This window comes from Heptranchias perlo, chromosome 33 (assembly GCF_035084215.1).
Source record: "Heptranchias perlo isolate sHepPer1 chromosome 33, sHepPer1.hap1, whole genome shotgun sequence".
Classification (NCBI taxonomy): Eukaryota; Metazoa; Chordata; class Chondrichthyes; order Hexanchiformes; family Hexanchidae; genus Heptranchias; species Heptranchias perlo.
The window spans coordinates 7640536-7661712 of record NC_090357.1 but is presented as its reverse complement, the minus strand read 5'-3'; positions in this window follow the sequence as shown (position 1 = coordinate 7661712).

Here is a 21177-nt window from a genome sequence, read left to right as displayed (position 1 = left end):
TCTCTGCCTCACTCTCTCTCTCCTCCTTTAAGATGCCCCTTAAAACCTACCTCTTTGACCAAGCTTTTGGTCACCTGTCCTAATATCTCCTTATGTGGCTCGGTGTCAAATTTTGTTTGATAACGGTCCTGTGAAACGCCTTGGGATGTTTTACTACGTTAAAGGCGCTATATAAATGCAACTTGTTGTTTTTGAAATATATACAAAATTAATAAGTGAATTTCATTTCTGCTATTGATGCTTCTGCATGTTTCAGATGTGATTAATAATGCGCCAGCTGATAATATGGGTAGAAGGAAGAAATAAAATATTAATCCTTTAGGGGGAAAAAATATGAAAAGGTACAATATAACCCAGGCAATCAAAATATTTTATAATCAGACAACAGATCAAAGGCTCCCTAGAATGTAACAGAGGTGGACAACTAAGAAACTTAAGAAACGTAAGAAATAGGAGCAGGAGGAGGCCATAAGGCCCCACGAGACTGCTCCGCCATTCAATAAGATCATGGCTGATCTTTGGCCTCACCTCCACTTTCCCGCCCGATCCCCATATCCCTTGATTACCGTTGAGCCCAAAAATCTATTGATCTCAGCCTTGAATATACTCAACAAATGAGCATCCACAGCCCTCTGGGGTCAAGAAGTCCAAAGATTCACAGCCCTCTGAATGAAAAAATTCCTCCTCATCTCAGCCTTAAATGGCCGACCCCTTATCCTGAGACTATGCCCCCTAGTTCTAGACTCTCCAGTCAGGGGAAACATCCTCTCAGCATCTACCCTGTCAAGCCCCCTCAGAACCTTATATGTCTCAATGAGGTCACCTCTCATTCTTCTAAACTCCAGAGAGTATAGGCCCATTCTACTCAATCTCTTCGCAAAGGACAACCCTCTCATCCTAGGAATCAATCTGGTGAACCTTCATTCCACCGCCTCAACTGTGAAATATTAAATTTGTAAACTCATCAGGGGGTAATTTTAACTCCCAAGGACAGATGGGTTAGGGGCAGGTGGGAAGGTAAATAGTGTAAAAGATGTAAAAGCCGCCTCCAACTCGCCCACTTTTGGTTTTAACGGAGGCGGCCAGGAGGCAAGCGACCAATCCGCTCTAAGGAGGCGGGTCGGTCCCTGACAGCTTTTAAGGAGGCTGTGGGCCTCCATTTTAATATCTTTATCTCCTGGGGGCCGGGATTCCCGGGCCTTCTGCTTCACGCCACATAAGAGGAGGCGAAAAGGCCCGGATCAACAGCCTTTATTGCACTGCTTGTGGGCCCGGAGGAGCAGGAGTGTTTCCCCCAGGCCCACCCAGCTTACCTGCTGCGATCCCACACACGCGATCGACTGACACCCACCACCCCCGCCGACATCCGACCTCCCCCCTCACCGATTGTCCGACCCCACCCCCCGATGTCTCCAACCTCCCCTGATGACCGACACCCCCCCTGATGATGGCCCCCCCCTCTACCCCGCTGTCTCCAACTCCCCCCCCCACCCCGATGTCCGCTTCCAAACCCCCGATGACTGACCCCCACCCCCCCACTTTGATATTCGGCCCCAAGCCACCGATGTTAAACTTACCTGCTGGCATCCGCTCCCCGATTGCCTTCCCATCCAACAGGTTGGCTGTCGCTTGGGAACCCTGCACACAAAATGTAAAAGATGTCCTTACGTCAAGGTTGTAAGGACATGCGGGAAACCCATACTTCCGGATTTCCCGTCTGGAAATGCTCCCCTCCACTCTCTACACGGTTCGGAATGAAAATCCAGGCCATCGCGTTCAATAATGTTCAGCTGTGTCACATAAGCAGCCTAAATAGAAACTCTATAATACAAATTATCACAAGAATTATGCACATGCTCAGAACAGATATCTGGCAATGTCATAATCATCCCAAGTACAGCTGGCAACATTATACGGTGTCACTTCCTCTTTGGATTGGAGCTAGTGCAGACACTAATTGGGCATTAAAATATAATCATTTTATGCTTTGCGTAAATAGAATGATTGTTGACTTGCAAGAAGTTTTGATAAAGGTAAATCGGGTAAAGTCATTTCCACAAGTTGGTGAGTTAGTCTCCAAGATCAGCACTAAAAGAGTGAAAGAGACATTTGGAGAATTTTTTTAATGGGGACATGCTGTTCGCACATGGAGGGGGCTAAATTGGGCCATGTAGCGCCCGTTGTTTCGGTGCTACGTGACGTCCCAGAGTTCCAAGATGGCATCTTGGATGCGCATGATGTGCGCCTGACGCCATTTTGGTAAAGGTGTTCGCGCGTGCGCAGAGAACGAACACCAAGCATCATTTAAAGTAGGTAGAAAATGCGTACAATCAGTGTGCAACGCTAATTTAAAGTGATAGACACCATTTTGGGACTTAATGCTCCACTCAGTGCACTGTCTTAACCAGGCACACCTGAACATGTCTTAGACCGCCTGGAGGACCCCCCTACCAGTGCTATTTAAAGGGATCATGCAGGTGTTGCAGATTAATTGCTGGGTTATTGTTTCTGGCTACTGGTAGAATAGGAAGTGTTTGTTGAAGCTCCTTATACTTACAGAGAGTTGCTCGAGAATATTTAAGAGTGGTTTGGCAAGTACTGCCTTATGGTTAGGAAAGTTACAACAGCGGTTGAACAAGGTTCCTGGCAACCATAGGTGGTCTGCTAGGGCTCCCGCTGGGCATTGAACATGACTGGGAGCATGCAGAGATGCCACGCAGAGCAGGTCAAGCTGCGATGAGAGGGAGGAGGAGGAGGAGGCGCAAGGCGCTGAGCAGGAGGCCATATCCCATTAGAACCTTCAGGGCACAATACCCTTACCTCAACATGAGCGAAGAGCAGTGCATCTGACTGCTGAGGTTCACCAAAGAGGTTGTGATGGAGATCTGTCAACTGCTGCAGCCACAACTACAACCTCAGAGAAGGGCAAGGACAACATTGCCTGTGGCTGTGAAGGTAACTGTGGCGCTGAACTTCTACGGCTCTGGATCCTTTCAGTCGTCTGCTGGCGATCTCTGCAACATCTCGCAGTTTGCAGTGCACTGCAGTGTAAGGGAGGTCATAGACGCACTATACGAGATGCGGAACAGGTTCATCACGTTCCCTCTTGATAGAGACAAGCAGAACGAGCGAGCACGAGGGTTTGCTCGCATTTCAGGCTTCCCCTTGGTGCAGGGTGTCATTGACAGCATGCACATTGCCGTGCCTGCTCCACATATCAACTCGGCCATCTTCATGAACCGAAAGGGGTTCCACTCCCTGAACATGCAGATGGTGTGCCACCACACGCATCGCATCATGGTGGTCGATGCCCGCTACTCTGGGAGCAGTCACGACGCCTCCATTATGCAGCAGTCCAATGTGCCAGCTATCTTTCAACCGGCTTGGCAAGTCAAAGGCTGGCTACTGGGTGACGAGGGCTACCTCCTCATGTGGTGGCTCATGACTCTGGTGTGGCATGCATGCACATGTACAGGGCAGGCCTACAGTGAGAGCCATGCTGCCTTAGGTCTCCTAAAGTAACGCTTCCATTGCCTGGCCCGTTCTGCAGGAGTCATGCAGTATTCCGCTGAGTGGGTGGGAAGACACGTTGTGGTATGCTGCATGCTGCACAACCTCGCCATTATGAGGGACCAGCCCTAGCCACTGATTATCCAGCAAGACCCTGAGGAGGAGGAGGAGGAAGAGGCTGAGGAGGAGTAAGAGGCTGAGGAAGAGGAGGGGGAGGAGCTGGAGGAGGAAGTGGAGGAAGAGGCAAGAGGGCAACAAGGAACACACGCCTTGTCTGCAGGGGCTCTGCGTGCTCACCTGATCGTTATCAGTAATGTGAACGACATCTCCCAAGTCACCAACAGTCCTACACTCCCCACCGTCAAATCGCCCTCCATCCGATTACACATTGCTTTCTCCCTCAACTCATCGCAGAAATAAAAACCAACACCAAATGCAAATTCAAAGTCACATTTATCAATCAACAAATTAAATTATGCAAACAAAAAGAGACTATTCACCCCTGTGCAGTCCCTCAGTGCCTGTTGTTCGCGTGCCTTTTCCTTTCCTCGTGCTCCTACCAAGTGCATCCCCAGTGGCTGGAGCATGGGTGGTGGAAGGCTGCTGACCTTCAATTGAGCAGCGTGCAAATGGCCTTGGAGGACGACCTCAAGCAGCTCTGGGCCGGGAGGGCCCGGCTTCAGACTGCACCATCTCGGCATGGGCTGCAGCAGTCTGGCCTGGCTGGCTGATAGGCAACAACAGGGGCAGTGGCAGAATGGCAGGGTTGGGAGCAGAAATGCTATCGTCCAGAGAGAGGACAGCAGGTTCGACTGCCATGGTGCCACTGCCATTCTCCTGGGGCAGCGCCTCAGCAATCCTGGTGATCAGCTGGAGAACAGATTGCTGGAGTGCTGTGATGCCCCTGGAGTCCCGTTCCACAGTGGTACCCAGAGCCATGATAGCAGCAGTCTGCGCTTTCATTGCAGCAGTCTGAGCTTCTACTGTAGCTTGCAGACCTTTCATCACATTGGTTTGTGCTGCAGTGGAAGCCCCGACATCAGTCATCAGGCTCTGCATCATGGTGGGTTCCACAGGTGTGCTGATGGAGGTGACCACCCGTTCCATGTGAGAAAGGATGGGCTCCAAGCTCTGCGCAAAGCCCTGTGCCAAGTTGGAGCTGGACTCCTCTGTGTCCCTTGTCATTATGCGCAGGCTTTCTGGCGGGCTTTCCAGTGCACCAAGCGTATGGTGGTGTATGCCCATCAACCGTCTTCTTTAGCCTGGCCCATCGAAGCACCGGGCATGGGCTAGTCGCAGATCGCGGTACCCGTGCCCAGTTTGTGACCTTATCCAGTTTAACCCCGGAATGCCCGCCAAAGCACTGTGGTGGAAACAGAATCCATAATACAGTAATAGCCTTTAAAAGGGAAATGGATAAATAGCTGAAAAAAGAAAAAATTGAACATTTACAAGGAAAGGGCAAGGGAATGGGACTAAATGGACAGCTCCTTCAGAGAGTCGGCACAGGCACGAGGGGCCAAACATCCTCCTTCTGCGCTCTAAAACTCTATGCATCACTAAAAACTGGTCCTGCATCATTGGTGAAAGGTGCCATTACTTGTAATTCTGAGCTCAAATCAAGGTAGACCAGGTACTCTCACATTGGGAGTAAGTGCTACATAGGTGTGTACCTACTCCAATGTAAATTGTAGGTTGTTAGTCCCCCTCTCTATTGATTTATTCAATAATCATAATTGTGGACAGGATTGACGCCCATTGATTTTGAACCAGATATTTCCCTTTTTTTGGTTGTTTCTATAATGTGAATGGGCTGAAGTCTTATTTTCCAAATAGGTGTCCTTTATCCCCCAACTCATTTCTGCACCTTATGATCTTTTCAATTAATTTTCATTGCCAGCAAAATAAAATCAGGACTCAAGCCAAGTTCTTTGCTGTGCCGTTCCTCTCATCCTCCCTGTTCAGCAATGGACCAACTTTAATTACAGGTTCCGCCAGTTCGACTTTTTAGTCTCTGCCAAACATTTGAGATATTTTAAAAAAGCTCTTTGCTAATTGAAATCAATGATTCGTCTGTCAGCAGATTGTAAACACATTACTCTAATAGCCAACAGAAACACAAGAGTATACACGCTAAAAAGAAATCCCCTTGTGTGCATGTTCATCCATTGCCCCTTTACAGAATGGATGCAGGGATCGCCCATGGAGCCTGCTAACTATAATCGAACAAACCAACAGAACGAGAAAAATATCGAAGGTTTATGTCGGGATAAGTACATACCACGCCTCATTCCTAACTCCTGAGTTCCCTTTTAATTGTTAATTACTTTCTTAGCTCTATTGCAGTCTACTGACCGTTGACAGATGGGCTATTGTGGAATGCCAAAGTAGACCGCCATAGATTCCCATCTCAGGCCTCATAATGTGTTCGGAATGCAAATGAGGGAGAAATACTTTAGCAACTCAAGAAGTGAGTCTCCATTTGTCTTTGAAGCTTTCCTATGACCCAATGCTACAATCGCCACAATGAAGCATATTTTTAATGGATTGTCTTTATGAAAGGGGGGGGATGTCTCCCTTCGCTGGGTAAGGGTTCAATTTGTAATAAATTGAGCAATCTCATCGAGAGAGGCCACAGGAAACATTTCGGAATCAGCTACATCCTTTGAAATAAGTTTTTTTTTCTTTTTCCTCAGGGTTAATATCTGTTGGTTACTGGGCTCTAAAAGGAGCAATATCTCGAACACCAGCTGAGGAACTCAGTAATGGCTCTGTCTTCACACGTGGGCAGTGGGGAGTGTGTCCGCCGGGATATTACTGTCCAGGAGGAAGTGCCAGCCCTGTGCCTTGTCCCATAGGAACCTTCAGGTAGTGAAATTCAAAATTAATGAAAAGGAATCTTCTTAGAGCCACTAAATTCTGAGCAGCACATAAAAATGCCGCATAGTGGTTGAAGCAAAATTATACACAGATCTGTATTCCCAAGGGTTATATTCAGGATTATACACAGAATTGTATTAACGTGAGTTATATTCAGGTTTACATGTTGATCTGTTTTACTAGAAGTTCTATAAGTTGCAATTTGCTGTGTGCAAGGTTATACCTTTTGTAAAAGTTTGAGGGAAAGCTTGGTGTGTTGCTGGCCTTCTTGGGCTTTATATTTTAAAGACTTTATTGCTTTCTCTGTAAATTGTCTCCCCTCCTCTGAAAGCACTAACTCCTTACTGGGGCACAGTTCCACTGGGCATCAGGTACCCTTCACTCCCTCACCCAAGTGGCCAGCCTTCAAGTGTGAACCTTCATAGTGTCAGCAGGGAGGCATCACAGCTGGCTTTGATCCTGTCCTCACTTGATGTGTGTGTGTGTGTGTGTGCGCACACACTTACAGCAAGGGTCACCAGATAGTGATCAGCATGGTGGACCCTGGTCAATTTTTACCCTCGCTAGTGCTACGGCATTGAGGCCAATTGTTGCACTCCTACTTTCTCCCTGTCTGAGATACTTAGTGCAAACTGAGGATTTCACCTAGAATTTCCTGGTTTGAGAGACTCAGCCACTCACTGGATGAAGTCTGGTTGAGCCATGGGAGGTACCTTCAAGATTGGCCTTTTAACACAAAAATTATGTCTTTGGGTAAAGTTAGGGACTGGAATGCCTCGCAAGACATGTGTGTGTTGGACACTATAGCCCAGTGCTCCATCCCATGCTTACCATTAGCGAGTCCCTGCATTGGCAGTGAAATCTCACAAAATTACCCCCTTTAGTGTGCAGACTGGAGCACAAGAAATCTGTGAAAATAGATAATAATTATTTGGAATTTTAAATAATAAATTGGTAAGTGGTAATATACAAAAGATATGTTTTACCCATGAAGTTTTGTTTTGGGGGTGGGCATTATCCTGATTAGATTGTCACTATCAGTTTTCATACTGGTAGTTTCCATAACTAGATTACATTAGCTGATTGAATGGTTAGCTGTATGTGGCAGAAGGGTTTTGGGGATCCCATAACCGATCGATAAGGGGAGTGCCACCCACAGCCACCGAACTGGATGTCAATCCAGAACTTAAAGCCAGAGCTTCGGACTCCACTCACAGAGTTGTCTAGAGCAGAGCTTGAACCCAACGTCTACTGACATTAGAGGCGGGAATGCTTACCATTAACCCAAAGGCTCACTCCACTCAAGAGTGATCTACTGTTAATAGTTCTCTCTTCCTATCTAGGTCAAGGAAGAGGGGAAGATCTAACAATTCTCCCGTTGAACTAGCTGCCTCTTAGGGCACATTGATTTGAAGCTCAACGCAACTCCGGTGGCCTGAGAAAATTACAATCGGCAAATGATGATGGGGCTGTAGAATTTTCTAGATGCATGCTTTAAGAAGGAGTGAATGGGCCTTCCTTATCGGTATTTACCTTGTGACCATTTGCTCTCAGGAAATGGTGGGAGTCATTTCCAACTTTGCCACCTGCTCACTAACCTGAAGGAGTGATTCATGCACCTGTTGTAGAACCCGACCAATCTTCATCCCATGTGGCAAAGTTGAAAATTACCCCCGGTATCTCTGTTGGTACTAAATTACCTCATACAATGGGGGATATTTAATATACTACGGCCATTTTATATGCAAAGTTAATAGGTCTGACATAACAAACAGGAGACAAGAAGCCAAATCTTTTGAATTGGACTAATTCAGGCTCATGTGACCAGGCTTTGATTCAGTCACAATAAAACCCCTTGTCCCCCTATCCCCCTCAAACTCACTGATTGAACTTTGGCCCCAATTGGGGCTTTACTTGGCTTTTTTTCTGTTCCTCAAAAAATTGTTTGTTGGGAGATGGGAGTTCACACCTGATTGGTCTCATCTTCTCTCCCCATATCAACCTTGATGGTATGTAGCATTATGGGCCTTGGCCCTTCACCTTGATTTTGTTAATAAAAAGAAACATTTTTTTCCCCTCAAGAGTCCCTCAATGAATGGTCAGATCTTACAGCTAAACTACTTTATAACCTCAGTCTTAAACAACTGAGCAACTTCCCACTCACTGGACTTGGGAAAGAGCATATTCTCAAAGTACAACATCAATTTGTTTTTTGAGGAAAGGTTTAATATAATATTTTCTATCCGCCTCCCCATTTACCCCCCAACACAGTGCATCAGTTGGTTTACAATCTGCAGAGAACTGTACACGATGTCCTCCAGGCTACTATTGTCCAAAATTCAATATGGCAGCACCAGAGGGTCCCTGCCAGCCTGGCTACTACTGCACTGGAGAGTCCATCACAGCAGCTCCTATGGATACAATGCTTGGAGGTGTATGCACATTAGGTAATAAACTACTGTATTAACCAGATTTGAATTTATTTTAGTTACTTCAATTTCTTATCTCCAGCATTTTGCTAAAAATTAGATTTTTCTTTCTTTTAATTTTGTAAGTTCTTGTTTAGGTTCTCCTAACACTATAGGCAGGAAACCTTCACAATCTCTGTCAGTACCCATCTTAAACAAACTGTTAGCACTGCACAAAGTGATGTCCTGGTTGACTTATTAACCACTGCTTTAATTGCTCCTGTCCTCTGGATGCCTCTCCAGGGCAATATGATCAGGAATGCAAACAGAAAATGCTGGAAACCACTCAGCAGGTCAGGCAGCACCTCTGGAGAGAGAAACAGAGTTAATGTTTCAGGTCGATGACCTTTCATCAGAACCTTTCAAACCAGTTCTGATGAAAGGCCATCGACCTGAAACGTTCACTCTGTTTCTCTCCCCACAGATGTTGCCTGACCTGCTGAGTGTTTTCCAGCATTGTCTGTTTTTATTTCAGATTTCCAGCATCCGAAATGTTTTGCTTTTGTTGTCAGGACCTCACCATAATGCGGTCTATTGCATTACTACACTAATTTTATTCTTTTTGTTTCTCCTCGATGAATTTTACTGTTCATCGCGGTGAGTGATGATAATGCTGGGAAATGGAACACATTTCCCCTTTGGGCTTTCATTGTGACCGTCAAGCATTCTCATAGCAGGTACAACACAGTCCGCTGCAGAGTAAAGCTCCTTCTACTCATACCCTAACAATGCGCTTCAGCCCCAAACCTCCCCGTTTTTACCTTTGGCTTTAAAGGGGTCTGTGCGTCACATTACGCATGATGATATCACCTATACCTCACAGGTGGTGGTAATCTGGCAGAGCGGATCGACTGTCCATCTCCGAACCCACCAGATTAGCTGCTCGTCTTGGTTTCTCAATAAAAACAAAACCCTCTTTGTCAATCTCTTTTATTTTTGTCTCTTAGTTGTTTATTGAATTGTTAAAGAGTGTTGAGGATGGCAGTGAAGATTATTAAATGGAGTTATATTTTTTGTTCAGGACATCACTGTCCACTAGGCTCAGTTCAACCACTGCCATGCCCTTCAGGGACCTATCAGAATGAACTCCAAAGCCATCTCTGCAAAGACTGCCCAGCAGTAAGTACAGTCTGAAGTTTCCTATTCTGTACAGCAGGTGTTATGACCAGACTTATTTAGTGTATTGGTATTATCTCTCTGCTAACACTATCAAGTTATTTTACATTATAGGGCATGTTGTGCCAATGTGTTTCTTGTGTGAATCTCTTAATTCAATGCCTCAACTTGCTCCGAATGCAACTACAACTGTGATAGACCTGTAAGTATCAATACCTCTACACTCTCCAGGAACAATCTTCGAAGGACTAGATCTGTAATTGTACTGGTTTTAACAATTCAAGTAGACACACTACCACACTACAAAAATTTTGTACACTTGTCATTACGCTTTACTTGAGTCCTAGTGAGCATGTTGTAAGGAGTGAACATTGGTTTGGTCTTTCGAAGGGATTTTATCAAAACTGCTTTTAATTAACAAATCAAATACCACATTTATTTACCAATGTTTTAATAGAATGCAAGTGATTGGGTGTAATGCAAAAGAAAAACCTGGGAATATATAACAGCTCAGTCAGAATCTGAGAGAGAAGGAAGGAGTGCATTTACATATCACCTGATCACATCTCTCAGAAACATCTCAAAGTGCTTTGTGCACAATGAATAACTAACCTGCAGTGACTGTTGTGTAGGGAAACATGATCATTGTTTTGCACACAGCAAGATCCCACAAATAGCAGTGAGATGCATCACTTGCTGATTTATTTTTGTAATTACCGGTTGAGGGAGGAATGTTGGCCAAGACACGGATAAAGCTCCTTCCTCTTCTTTCAATAGTGCCGTGGGACTTTTAACATCCCCCTGAACCACTGGAACAGGCAGATGGGGCTTCAGTTTAACAACTCATCCAAAGATTGGCACATCTGGTGATGCAGCACTCACCCGTGCCCTGGAGTGTCAGCCTGGATTATGTGCTCGGGTCTTGGAGTGGGGCTTGATCCCACAATTCTCTGATCCAAAGGCAAGAGTGCTCCCCGTTGCTGGTATATCTTTTCATCAGAACTGCTGGTTGACCTGCTGTGCATTTCCAACACTCAGTTTTTCTTTGTGTTTGTAGTCTTGGTGTCTGTTGTTTTTCATAGAAGTAATTTTTCTGGTTTTCATTGTGTAGGGATTCTATTGTGAAAGCAACACTTCTCTTCCAGTGGGGTGCCCACTCGGTTATTACTGTCCCATCAGAACAACTAGAGCTGACAGGTTTCCTTGCCCACCTGGGACTTTTAACAACGTGACTGGAAGAGCAGGGAGAGAGCACTGCAATGAATGTCCACCAGGGTAAATGATTCTAACCTTAGTCTTCTATTTCAGAGGTCCGAATGGACTTATTGCTGCAATGTTTGTGTGTATAACTTACCTATCTATACATATATTTGACTTTAGTCTCCATTCCTACTTGACCTGAGACAAGATGGATCTTCTTCTCAACCCACTGAAGCCATTTGTGATGGTGGTGCTCCCTCGTGGTTTTAGGTGGGGAATTCTAGGAAATTGACCCAGTGACAATGAAAGAACAGCCATATATGTCCAAGTCAGGATAGTTTGTGACTTGGAAGGGAACTTGAGGTGATGGTGTTCCCATGACATTGTTGCTTTTGTCCTGATCCTTGGTAGGAGATGCTTGAAGGGAGGGAGATGTGGTCAAAGTAACCTTGGTGAATTGCTGCAGTAATGCTGTAATCATACATACTGCAAGCACAGTATGCTAGTGGTGGAGGGGATGGATATCGAGTCCAGTGGCAAGGGCATTATCAAGCAAATTGCTTTGTCCCAGATTGTGTTGAGCTTCTTTAGTATTGTTGCAGCTACACCTATCCAGGTGAATGGCGAGTATTCCATTACACTCCTAACTTGAGGTTTGTGGAGAGGTGGAGAGGCTTTGAGAAGTCAAGAGACGAGCCACTTATCACAGAGTACCCAGCCTTTAACCTGCTCTTGTAGCCATGGTGTTGATATTGGTGGCCCAGTTATGCTTATGGTAAAAGTTGATACCACCCCTCCTACCCCCAAGCTGTTGATTGTGGGGGACTTGGCGATGGTGGTACCATTGAAAGTCAAGGGGAGATGGCTGGCTTCCTCTTGTTCAAGCTGGTCATTACCTGACACATGTTGTGTGGTGCTGGAGTCACATGTAGGCCTGACTGAGTGGAAAGGTTCTTTTCCTGAAGGACATCAATGAACCAGTGTGTTAGCCCACAAGTTACCAACTTAATGATTTCAATTCCACTGCTTTCCATGGTGGGACTTGAACTCACAATCACTCGGCTACCATACCCCTTAATTACTACCTTATCATTCTCACATTTCAGTTATCCTCTATTATATTCAGAACAGTTTTCTCAAGTCAAAAGCAGCTATTTGAGGATATAAATGCATTGAAATAACAGCTGAGATGAATCAAATCTCAGAGGAATGCAGTTTCACTTTGTTACTCACCAATCTGCTTGTTAGATTTTACTGTGGTGCATCAGGATTACAGCAGCCGAGTGGAAAGTGTGCAGAGGGATGGTATTGTCTGCAGGGATCAGCTTCGACAAAGCCTCGAGAATCTCTCCAGGTAAATGGGAGCATCAATACGTTTGAGGAGACACTGCCAATTTTCACACATTGCCCTACATTCCCATTGGGTATTATTTTAAACCCCAGCTTTTAACCCATTTAAGATAAATGGGTTAACACCATTGTTAAAATATTGGAAAATCTGTGCTATTAGGGGTTAGTGTTTAGAATTCAAGTAACAGGAATGTTCATGATGCATTTAGGGGGAAGCTAGATAAGTACATGAGGGAGAAAGGAATAGCAGGTTATACAGATAGGGTAAGATGAAGTAGGGATGGAGGAGGTTTGTATGGAGCATAAACAACAGCATCGACCAGTTGGGCCGAATGGCTTGTTTCTGTGCTGTAAATTCCATGTAATTCTTTGTAAAAAAAAAATACAGCATCTAATAGATATCACTTCAAAGATAATTGGTAGCTTCTGACTGCTGGAGTTGAGGTGACCTGCTGGTGCAGTTCTCTGATGTACTAACATGCGCCTCTGAGTCAGAAGATAATGAAAAAGCTCTCACCCTACATTCTTATATAGCAACTTATTGTGTCAAAACATCTTGGAGATTTTCACTTGTCGAGAATGGTGTTCTGTAGGTAAACGCGACTATTCTGCACCAGTGTGGCCCACAAACTTCAATGAGATAAATGACTAGTTAAGGTGTTGGTTGAGGAAAACTCCCTGTTATTCTTCAAATAGTGCAGTGAGACCCAGAACAGGCAGACTGGGCCTGGCTTTAATGTCTCATTTGAAGGATGCGGTATCTTTGGCCTGCGATTCATCACCCAGTGGTCTTGAAGGGGGTGGGTGGGAGGGGCAGAGCAGAAGCACAAGACTCCCTAGAGTGACAGAAAGCAAACTCAAAGAATGGGTTAACCCTTGCTGCTCCGAGCAGCTGGCTCAACAACAACAGCTCTGGGAGAACAGGTTTCTGATCCGGTCTTTCAGCTGCAAATGGTGCAATGAGAGCAGAACCTCTTGAGGTGGGAGAAAGGTAATTTCCAGAAATAGGGACCTCAGTATATATGTTTTAAGAATGATCAGACAATGGTGCCTGTTGTGGTTTCAAAGATCCTAATCTCCATAAAAGAGGTTTTCTCCACAATTTGACCTTTGAAGTAATCCAATCATTGTGAAAGTTATGGCAGTATCTCTTTAGGGTGATAGCTTCGTCATTCCAAGTTTTCTATTTGTTTATAAATCAAAATCCTTACTGGCAGCATCCATTTAATAAACATGCTGATTGATTTATTCCAGGGAGGAATTTGTTCTCCTGGTCACTATTGCCCAGAGGGAAGTCCTCAGCAAGTGCCTTGTCCAGCTTCCATGTTCTGCAGTGATTTTCAGCTCGGTCAGCCTTCTGGTTTCTGTACAGCTGGTTATTATTGTATCCTAAGGGCACTGGGCCCTACACCGACTGACGGGATCACGGGTGAGTGCTTGTAAAACGGGTAGAACAAACTTTCAACTGGAACAATTTGAGATCTGATGGCATGGTGTGTTGCAACATTGGGACCTGGTTTTGGATTCTGCCCAAACTGATGAGATAAATGCCTCCTCTCTGATGGCCATTTGTTCACTGGAATGAATTTGGGAAGTGACAATTCAATTTCTAGTGGTCTGACCTACTGCTCATAAATTGGTAGTCTTACTCGAGCTGCATTTATATCGCTCCAGTGCTGTGTTATCCCAGTGCGCAGCAGACAGGAATACCAATGTAAACTTGATAGATTTGCAGCTTTCATTGCTTCTATCCCAGAGGGTGATTCACTTGCCCAGAAGCCTAAGTGAATTTGTAGCATGCCTGGGGTCCAACAGAGAACTCCCTTAACTTTGTTATAGCTTATTAGTTTAATCATGTGTCCCAAAGTGAAATTCAATGACACCGGAATACAGCAGAATAACATTATACTGGCCATGACTTGGGCTTTAACTGTAATTATTCAACTTAGTTACCGCCACAGGGTTTATGGAGGGAATTCCAGACTGTAGCTCCTAGACAGCTGAAAGCACAACTGCCAATGATGGGGCATAGGGAGGTGGGGAAGCATAAGAGGATGAGCCAGAGGAACAAAGGGCTTGGGGGGGGGGGAGGGTGGAGGGCGGAGGGGAGGGGAGGGATTTGTGGGGCCACAGGGTTACAGTGAGAGGGAGGGTTGAGGCCACGAAGGGAATTAAATGCAAGGATGATGATTTTAAATTGGAGGTGTTGGGGGACAGGGAGGTCAGGGCTGCGTGGTACCTAGTGCGGGATAGGATACGGGTAGCAGATTTTTCGATGTGCTGAAGTTTATGGAGGATGGGAGACCAACCAATAGAGTCATGTCTGGAGGTGACAAAGGCGTAGGTAAGAGTTTCAGCAGCAGATGGGCTGATGTCGAGGTGGAGGCAGGTGATCCTTGTGATGGAAAGGATATGAGATCAGAAGTCCAGCTCAGCTCAGGCTCGAATAGAACGCCAATGTTCAGCCTGAAACAATGGCTGAGAGAAGGGAGGAAGTGATGGCAAAGTTATGGGCCCCGATATTAGCGGGGAGGTGGGATGGCAGCGGGGGGGGGCGATTGCGCGCGTGGCAAACCCGCATGAACTAAACTTACCGTTTCCGATGCGATGCGCACATTGATTGATAGTGGTTAACGTCCTCTCCGGGTTTCGGCCCCGGCAGCTAGCCTGATTGACAGGCTGGCTGCCATCAGGAACTGCAAGGCGAGGTTGGGGGGGTGGGGGGTGGGAAAGAGAGAGCCAGACGTCATCTGACGCTGGACTGGAAGACCGGGGTGGGGGGGGTGGAGAAGGGAAAATCGGGGAGGACATCAGGGGTAGATTGGGAGGGTGAGATCGGGGGGACATCGGGGGGAGATCGGGGGGGTGAAGAGGGGGACATCGGTGCGGGAGACATTGGACGTCGGAGCAAGTTTCAAAGTTAGGTGCATTTAGTGTTTTCACTTCATTGCATTTTTAAAATTTCATTTATTGTGTTTCTTGTTCCTTGATCCGACCCTTTACGTCTAGTTTCACCAGGCAAGCTGCCCAGGTAAATTTAAAAATCTTTCTAATCCCTTCATCTGTCACAGGTGAAGTGCCTTAATTACCTCAATGAGGTACATTTGCTCTTTAACTGTCATCCTGCCGGAAATCCCAAATGGGATTTGCGTGATTTTCGGAGCCCCCAACGCACCCGCATTTGCCTCCTAAAATCACCCCCATGGTGTTTGTGGCAGGAGCCGAATATGATTGCTTCTATCTTCCAGTGTTCAACCGGAGCAGACCACAGCTCATCCAAGACTAGGTTATAGTCCAACAGTTTTATTTGAAAATCACAAGCTTTCGGAGGCTTTCTCCTTCGTAAAACTGTTGGACTATAACCTGGTGTTGTAAGATTCCTTACATTTGTCCACCTCAGTCCATCACCGGCATCTCCACATCATCCAAGACTATACATTGGACAAGCAGTCTGACAACACAGAGGCTGTGGAGAGGTTGAGAGAAATGGTGGAGAGGTGGAGCCAGGTGTCGTCGTCGTACGTGTGAAAGCTGACCCACATCTGTGGGTGATGTCACCATGAATAAGGATGAGGAAAAGGGGAGAGCCAAGGATAGTTTCACTAAAGCATTTTCTACCCCAATGGGCCAGATCTCTTATTTGAGGCTTCCATGTCGAATCAGTTAATGGCTCAGCGATATTGCCATAGTGAGGAATGATCGTGCAATAATAGCTGGCCAACCCACAATCAAAAACAAATCTGAATTATAAAGACAAGAGTGCACAAGAAACAAATCTAAAGGAGTTCGAAAGTGCCTGGTTGGACTACATCCATTTGCTTCCAGCTTCTTTTCCTTTTTCTTTTACCTGTTTCTTAGTTATGGGGCAGGTCAGTGCTTGATGTCACTCATCTTTGCCTGGCCAGATCCCTGTCTTTCCCTAGTTGACCAAATTACAATGGATCAGCCATGCTCAGTCTTAACAGTCAGTCCTCCTTTGCTCCACTTCGTTAGTCGATTGGTTACATGGATGAGGTGTTCATGGCATTTTCGTTAATGTGTGCCAGGGCTGAATCCCTGGCCCCCGACTAAATAGATCCCACTGGCCACTGGAAAGTGACAAATATATTCTTCATCCTGATACACTCGACTGTAAACTGATACAGTCCTAAAGGTGTAGCAAATGCAGAGCGCAGCTGGGTCCCTGGGCTTAGTGGCATGTCTGGCGTTGTCAGATACTAATGCCCCCTCGATTCTTAAGGATCTCCACCATGTGAGTCATTGGGCAGGCCATTTAGTTTCCAATAATCTACATGAAACCATGTAGCCTTTTCCTCCTTGCGGATCAATACCAGGAGGGGGTCTGGGATGGCTGAATGGCTTTCAAGTCAAACAAGCCGTGCATTTCTTCAATCATGTGTTCCCTTACACTGTGTGGCACAGTAGGTTTGAAGTACTCATGTTTAATTGCTTTGCCTTGCCTGAAATAAAAGCAGGAAATCCAAGGAAATACGCAGCAGGTCAGCCAGCATATGTACAGGGAAAAGGCAAGTTAACATTTTGGATGTCTACCCTTCATCAACACTCAAGGACACTGAAGAATTTTGTCAAGAAGAACCTTCCTCTCCTAAATCTATGCTGACTGCTCCTTAGCATTGTCTATCGAGGACATCACAGCTAATCATGATCCTGTTCTCTCCGGACAGCCAAGCATGTACACTTTTCAACTGGGGTTACTGAATACAGATCACGAATTTGATCTCTGTTGGACTGTCCCCTCCCTAGCCTACAATAACAACAACAACTTGCATTTATATAACTTCTTTAATGTAGTAAAGCATCCCAAGGAGCTTAATGCTTAATCAGACAAAGATTGACACCGAGCCAAAGAAGGAGACATTAAGATAGGTGACCAAACGCTGGGTCAAAGAGGTAGGTTTTAAGCAGAATCTTAAAGGAGGAGAGAGAGGCGGAGAGGCGAAGAGGTTTAGGGAGGGAACTCCAGAGCTTTAAGGCCTAGATGGCTGAAGTGGGAGATGCACAAGAGACCAGAGATGGAGGAATACAGAGTTCTCGGAGGGCTATAACATCATGGCCAGTTGCAGCACCTCACATCCGTCCTGAATTAAATAAGGTTACTCAGCCTAGATTAAGAATAGAAGCTGTGAGCTTCCTGGACTGTGTAGCTCAGTACCATGTGGTATATTTTCCGATCAAACCGCAGTGGTTGGGTAAGGGGAATCTACTGACAACTATTTAACTATCTCTATTCTCTTCATTGGTGCATTGACAAGAAATGAAAAACAAAGTGTTGGAAACACACAAGAGGTCGGTCAGTATCTGTAAAGAGAAAAGGCAAGCTCTCGGTTTTCCAGGTGCGTAACCCTTCATTAAAACAGAAGAATAGTGAAGGTGAAAATCTTGCAGGAATGATTGCTTACATCACTGCCAAATAGCCCCCTTGATATTTTTCTAAAAGGAGACTAAAAACTGAACAGGGAATGCGCAAAAAAAAAGATTGAGAAACCTAGGTGAATGGCCAATGCCCATACTACTTAAAAAATAAACAGATGTTTTAGTAAGGCTGGGAAAAATGGAGATACAAAGGGAGAAGGAGAAATACACCTGATAAGTGATAGCAGGTCAGTGAAAAGGCGGGCTATGTGTTTCCATCTGTTTCTGTTTTTATTTCAGATTTCCAGCAATTTGCAGTTTTGTTTTTTCTTCTTGTTAACGAGCTGCTGGTTACATGATAGTCATGAGAAAAAAAAAACAGGAGGAATCCATACAATATCTGATGATGTAGGGACTTTAAGCGTGTGTACATTTTAAAATATGGAATAACAGGGTGTGTAGGACCTGACGTACAATGAGTTGGAACTTGCAGCATACCGACGGAGTAAATCAACAAACTTTAAGTTTTTTGCTGCAGGCCGTGTGCTTCCCACATTGAGTTTTCTGCCCCCACAGGTTCCAAGAAGTGCCCGATGCAGCTGTGATCCCGAGACTGAGTGATATTTAGATTGATGCAGGCGGTGGCAAAGGCTGAACCCATTGCCCAACTGCGTTCTTCGTTGCTTCTTGCAAAAACCATGGGGGAAGAATTAACCAGAAGTTTCAATTTGTCCTTCGAAACGTCCGTGATAGTAAATTTTCAGCCTTGGCACTCCTGGTGTGGACCCGTGCCCCCCCAAAAGTCCATGTTAGGAAATTTGCATGTCCACAGTCTGTGATGAATCTGTGCCTTTCTTTTAATGAAAATTGTGTGCTGTGTACGTGTGCAATTTGTTTATATGTGTCCCGGCCAATGTTCACCCCATAACCAATAGCACTTTAAAAAGTGGTCATTATCACGTTGCTGTTTGTGGGATCTTGCTGTGTGCAAATTGGCTGCCGCTATTCCTACATTACAACAGTGACTACACTTCAAAAAAGTACTTCATTGGCTGTAAAGCACTTTGAGACGTCCTGAGGTTGTGAAAGTGCTACAGAAATGTCTTTCTTTTTCTCATTTGTTGCTCAGCTTCTCTGAGTGTTCAACTTAACATTTACATTCATGCCACCTTCTTCCAAGCATTCTGTGCAATTCACAGAATTAGTCACAAACAGTTCGTCACCAGTGTTTATGGTCACAAACAGTTCCACCTTCCTCTGCCATACTTGCCAGTATAGTTCCACAGAGCCAGTCATAAATCCTGGGACTGAGGAAGCTGTCATTCTCTGCAGTTGAAATTCAAGAGATCTTGCCACCAAGGCACATCTTCTCCCGGAGTCCAGGACTTTCAGAGCCTTGGAGTGACTATTGTAGACTGGCGCCTCATAAACAGAGGGTAAAGTTTCTGCAAAAATTCTTACAATGAGTTTATTCTGCCCAATATAATAGACTATGACAAAGTGAACTTTCTAAAAGGGCTAATTATTTCGAATAAGTTCCTTTAAGGTGATTGGCAAAAGAATCAGAGGAGAGACGAGAAGAAATTTTTTTATGCAGCGAGTTGTTATGATCTGGAATGCCTGAAAAGGTGGTGGAAGCAGATTCAATAGTAACTTGCAAAAGGGAATTGGATAAATACTTGAAAAAAATCATTTGCAGGGCTATGGGAAAAGAGCAGGGGAGTGGGACTAATCAGATAGCTCTTTCAAAGAGCCGGCACAGGCATGATGGGCCGAATGGCCTCCTTCTGCACCATTCTTTGATTTGTACAATTAGTTTGTTTATCTGACTCTTAAGTCCATGGGTGCTAATTCACAATAACTGTTCGCAAACATCCAGACATTAAGTGAATATGCGTTAGCCTGGAACATTATGGAGGGGAATTTATTGGGGCTTCTCCGGCTCTGCCATTGTAACTTCAGCAGAAGCTCAGCACAAACCCCTTTCGCTGTTGTAAACGGGGTTTCCGCCAAAGTTACGCTAACAGAGCAGGAGAAGCCCTGAGGAAATTTACCCCTCCATAATGTTTTGTGCAGCAGGATGACATTATAATGAGCGGCTTCTTTGCATTTTCTAAACATTGAAGGGTAATTTGGAATCCTATCAAGTTTTTTTAAAAAGCACCATTGTTCCCAGATACTTCAATTCCTTCTGAGGCTGGCAGAAAGGTGATGATTGTTGGCTCTTATGAACAGTTTCCAGAAATGGGGCAAGTCAAAACTCTTCCCGTTTCTGGAAACTGTGTTCTAGAAAATTTATTATCTATGCCTGCCCCAGAAGGGATTGAAGTATCTGGGAATAATGGTGCCAGCACATTTGTCAAACACATTTGAACCAAAATGCTGTCTTATGCCAAATAATTTTCACTTTGCACTGACACGAAACTTATCATGTAAATCTGAAGTCGGGGCCTGGTCTGACTCAGAATGACACGGAGTGAAACATCGTGGAGGCGGGTAGTCACACACTACCAATGTTAAACACTACTTGGAATTAAATGAGCAAACCTTGCATTAGTGCAAGAGCTTCAACAATATATTATCAGTCCCACATATCAGTCATCTCCTCAAGCCAAAAGCTTTGTATATATTTTGTGAAAACGTTGAATGATGTGAATAAATCTGTGTGTGTTTTGTTTCCTCAATTTATTCCCAGGTAACAAGTGCCCTCCTGGCAGCTACTGCCAACCAGGAAGTTCCAGTTGGCAAGCTTGCCCTCCACGGACCTTCTCAAATTCCAGCGGTAACACTAACATCATAGATTGCATGAAGTGCACAGCAGCTTCTTACTGTAGTGGCTATGGTAACACAGCACCAAGTGGGCCCTGTAGTCCTGGATATTATTGCCCTGAAGGACAAAATGTTAATAATCCTCAACAGTACCAGTGCCCTACTGGTGAGTAAAGATTTGAAAGAGGAAATTGAGCCAATTCCTGGCCAGGGGGTTTACAAAGTCTCTGTTGACTTTATGCGGTATCAATCCTCTTAGAGGGCTGTTCCACTGATTTAAAAGAGATTATAATAATGGGATGTGCGGTAAAAATATAACAATCTCATAAGTAGCAGATCCAGAATGGTGAACAATAAATGAGAGAGATCTGATATCTTGTAAATGGTGAAGTTTATTAAAGTCTATTTTATGAATGAAGCAAACGGACTGTTTCTCTGTTCCCCACAGTTGATACACCATGTGTTGTGATGTTTAGTTGATACTATTAAAAATGTAATGGTTGAACAGTCT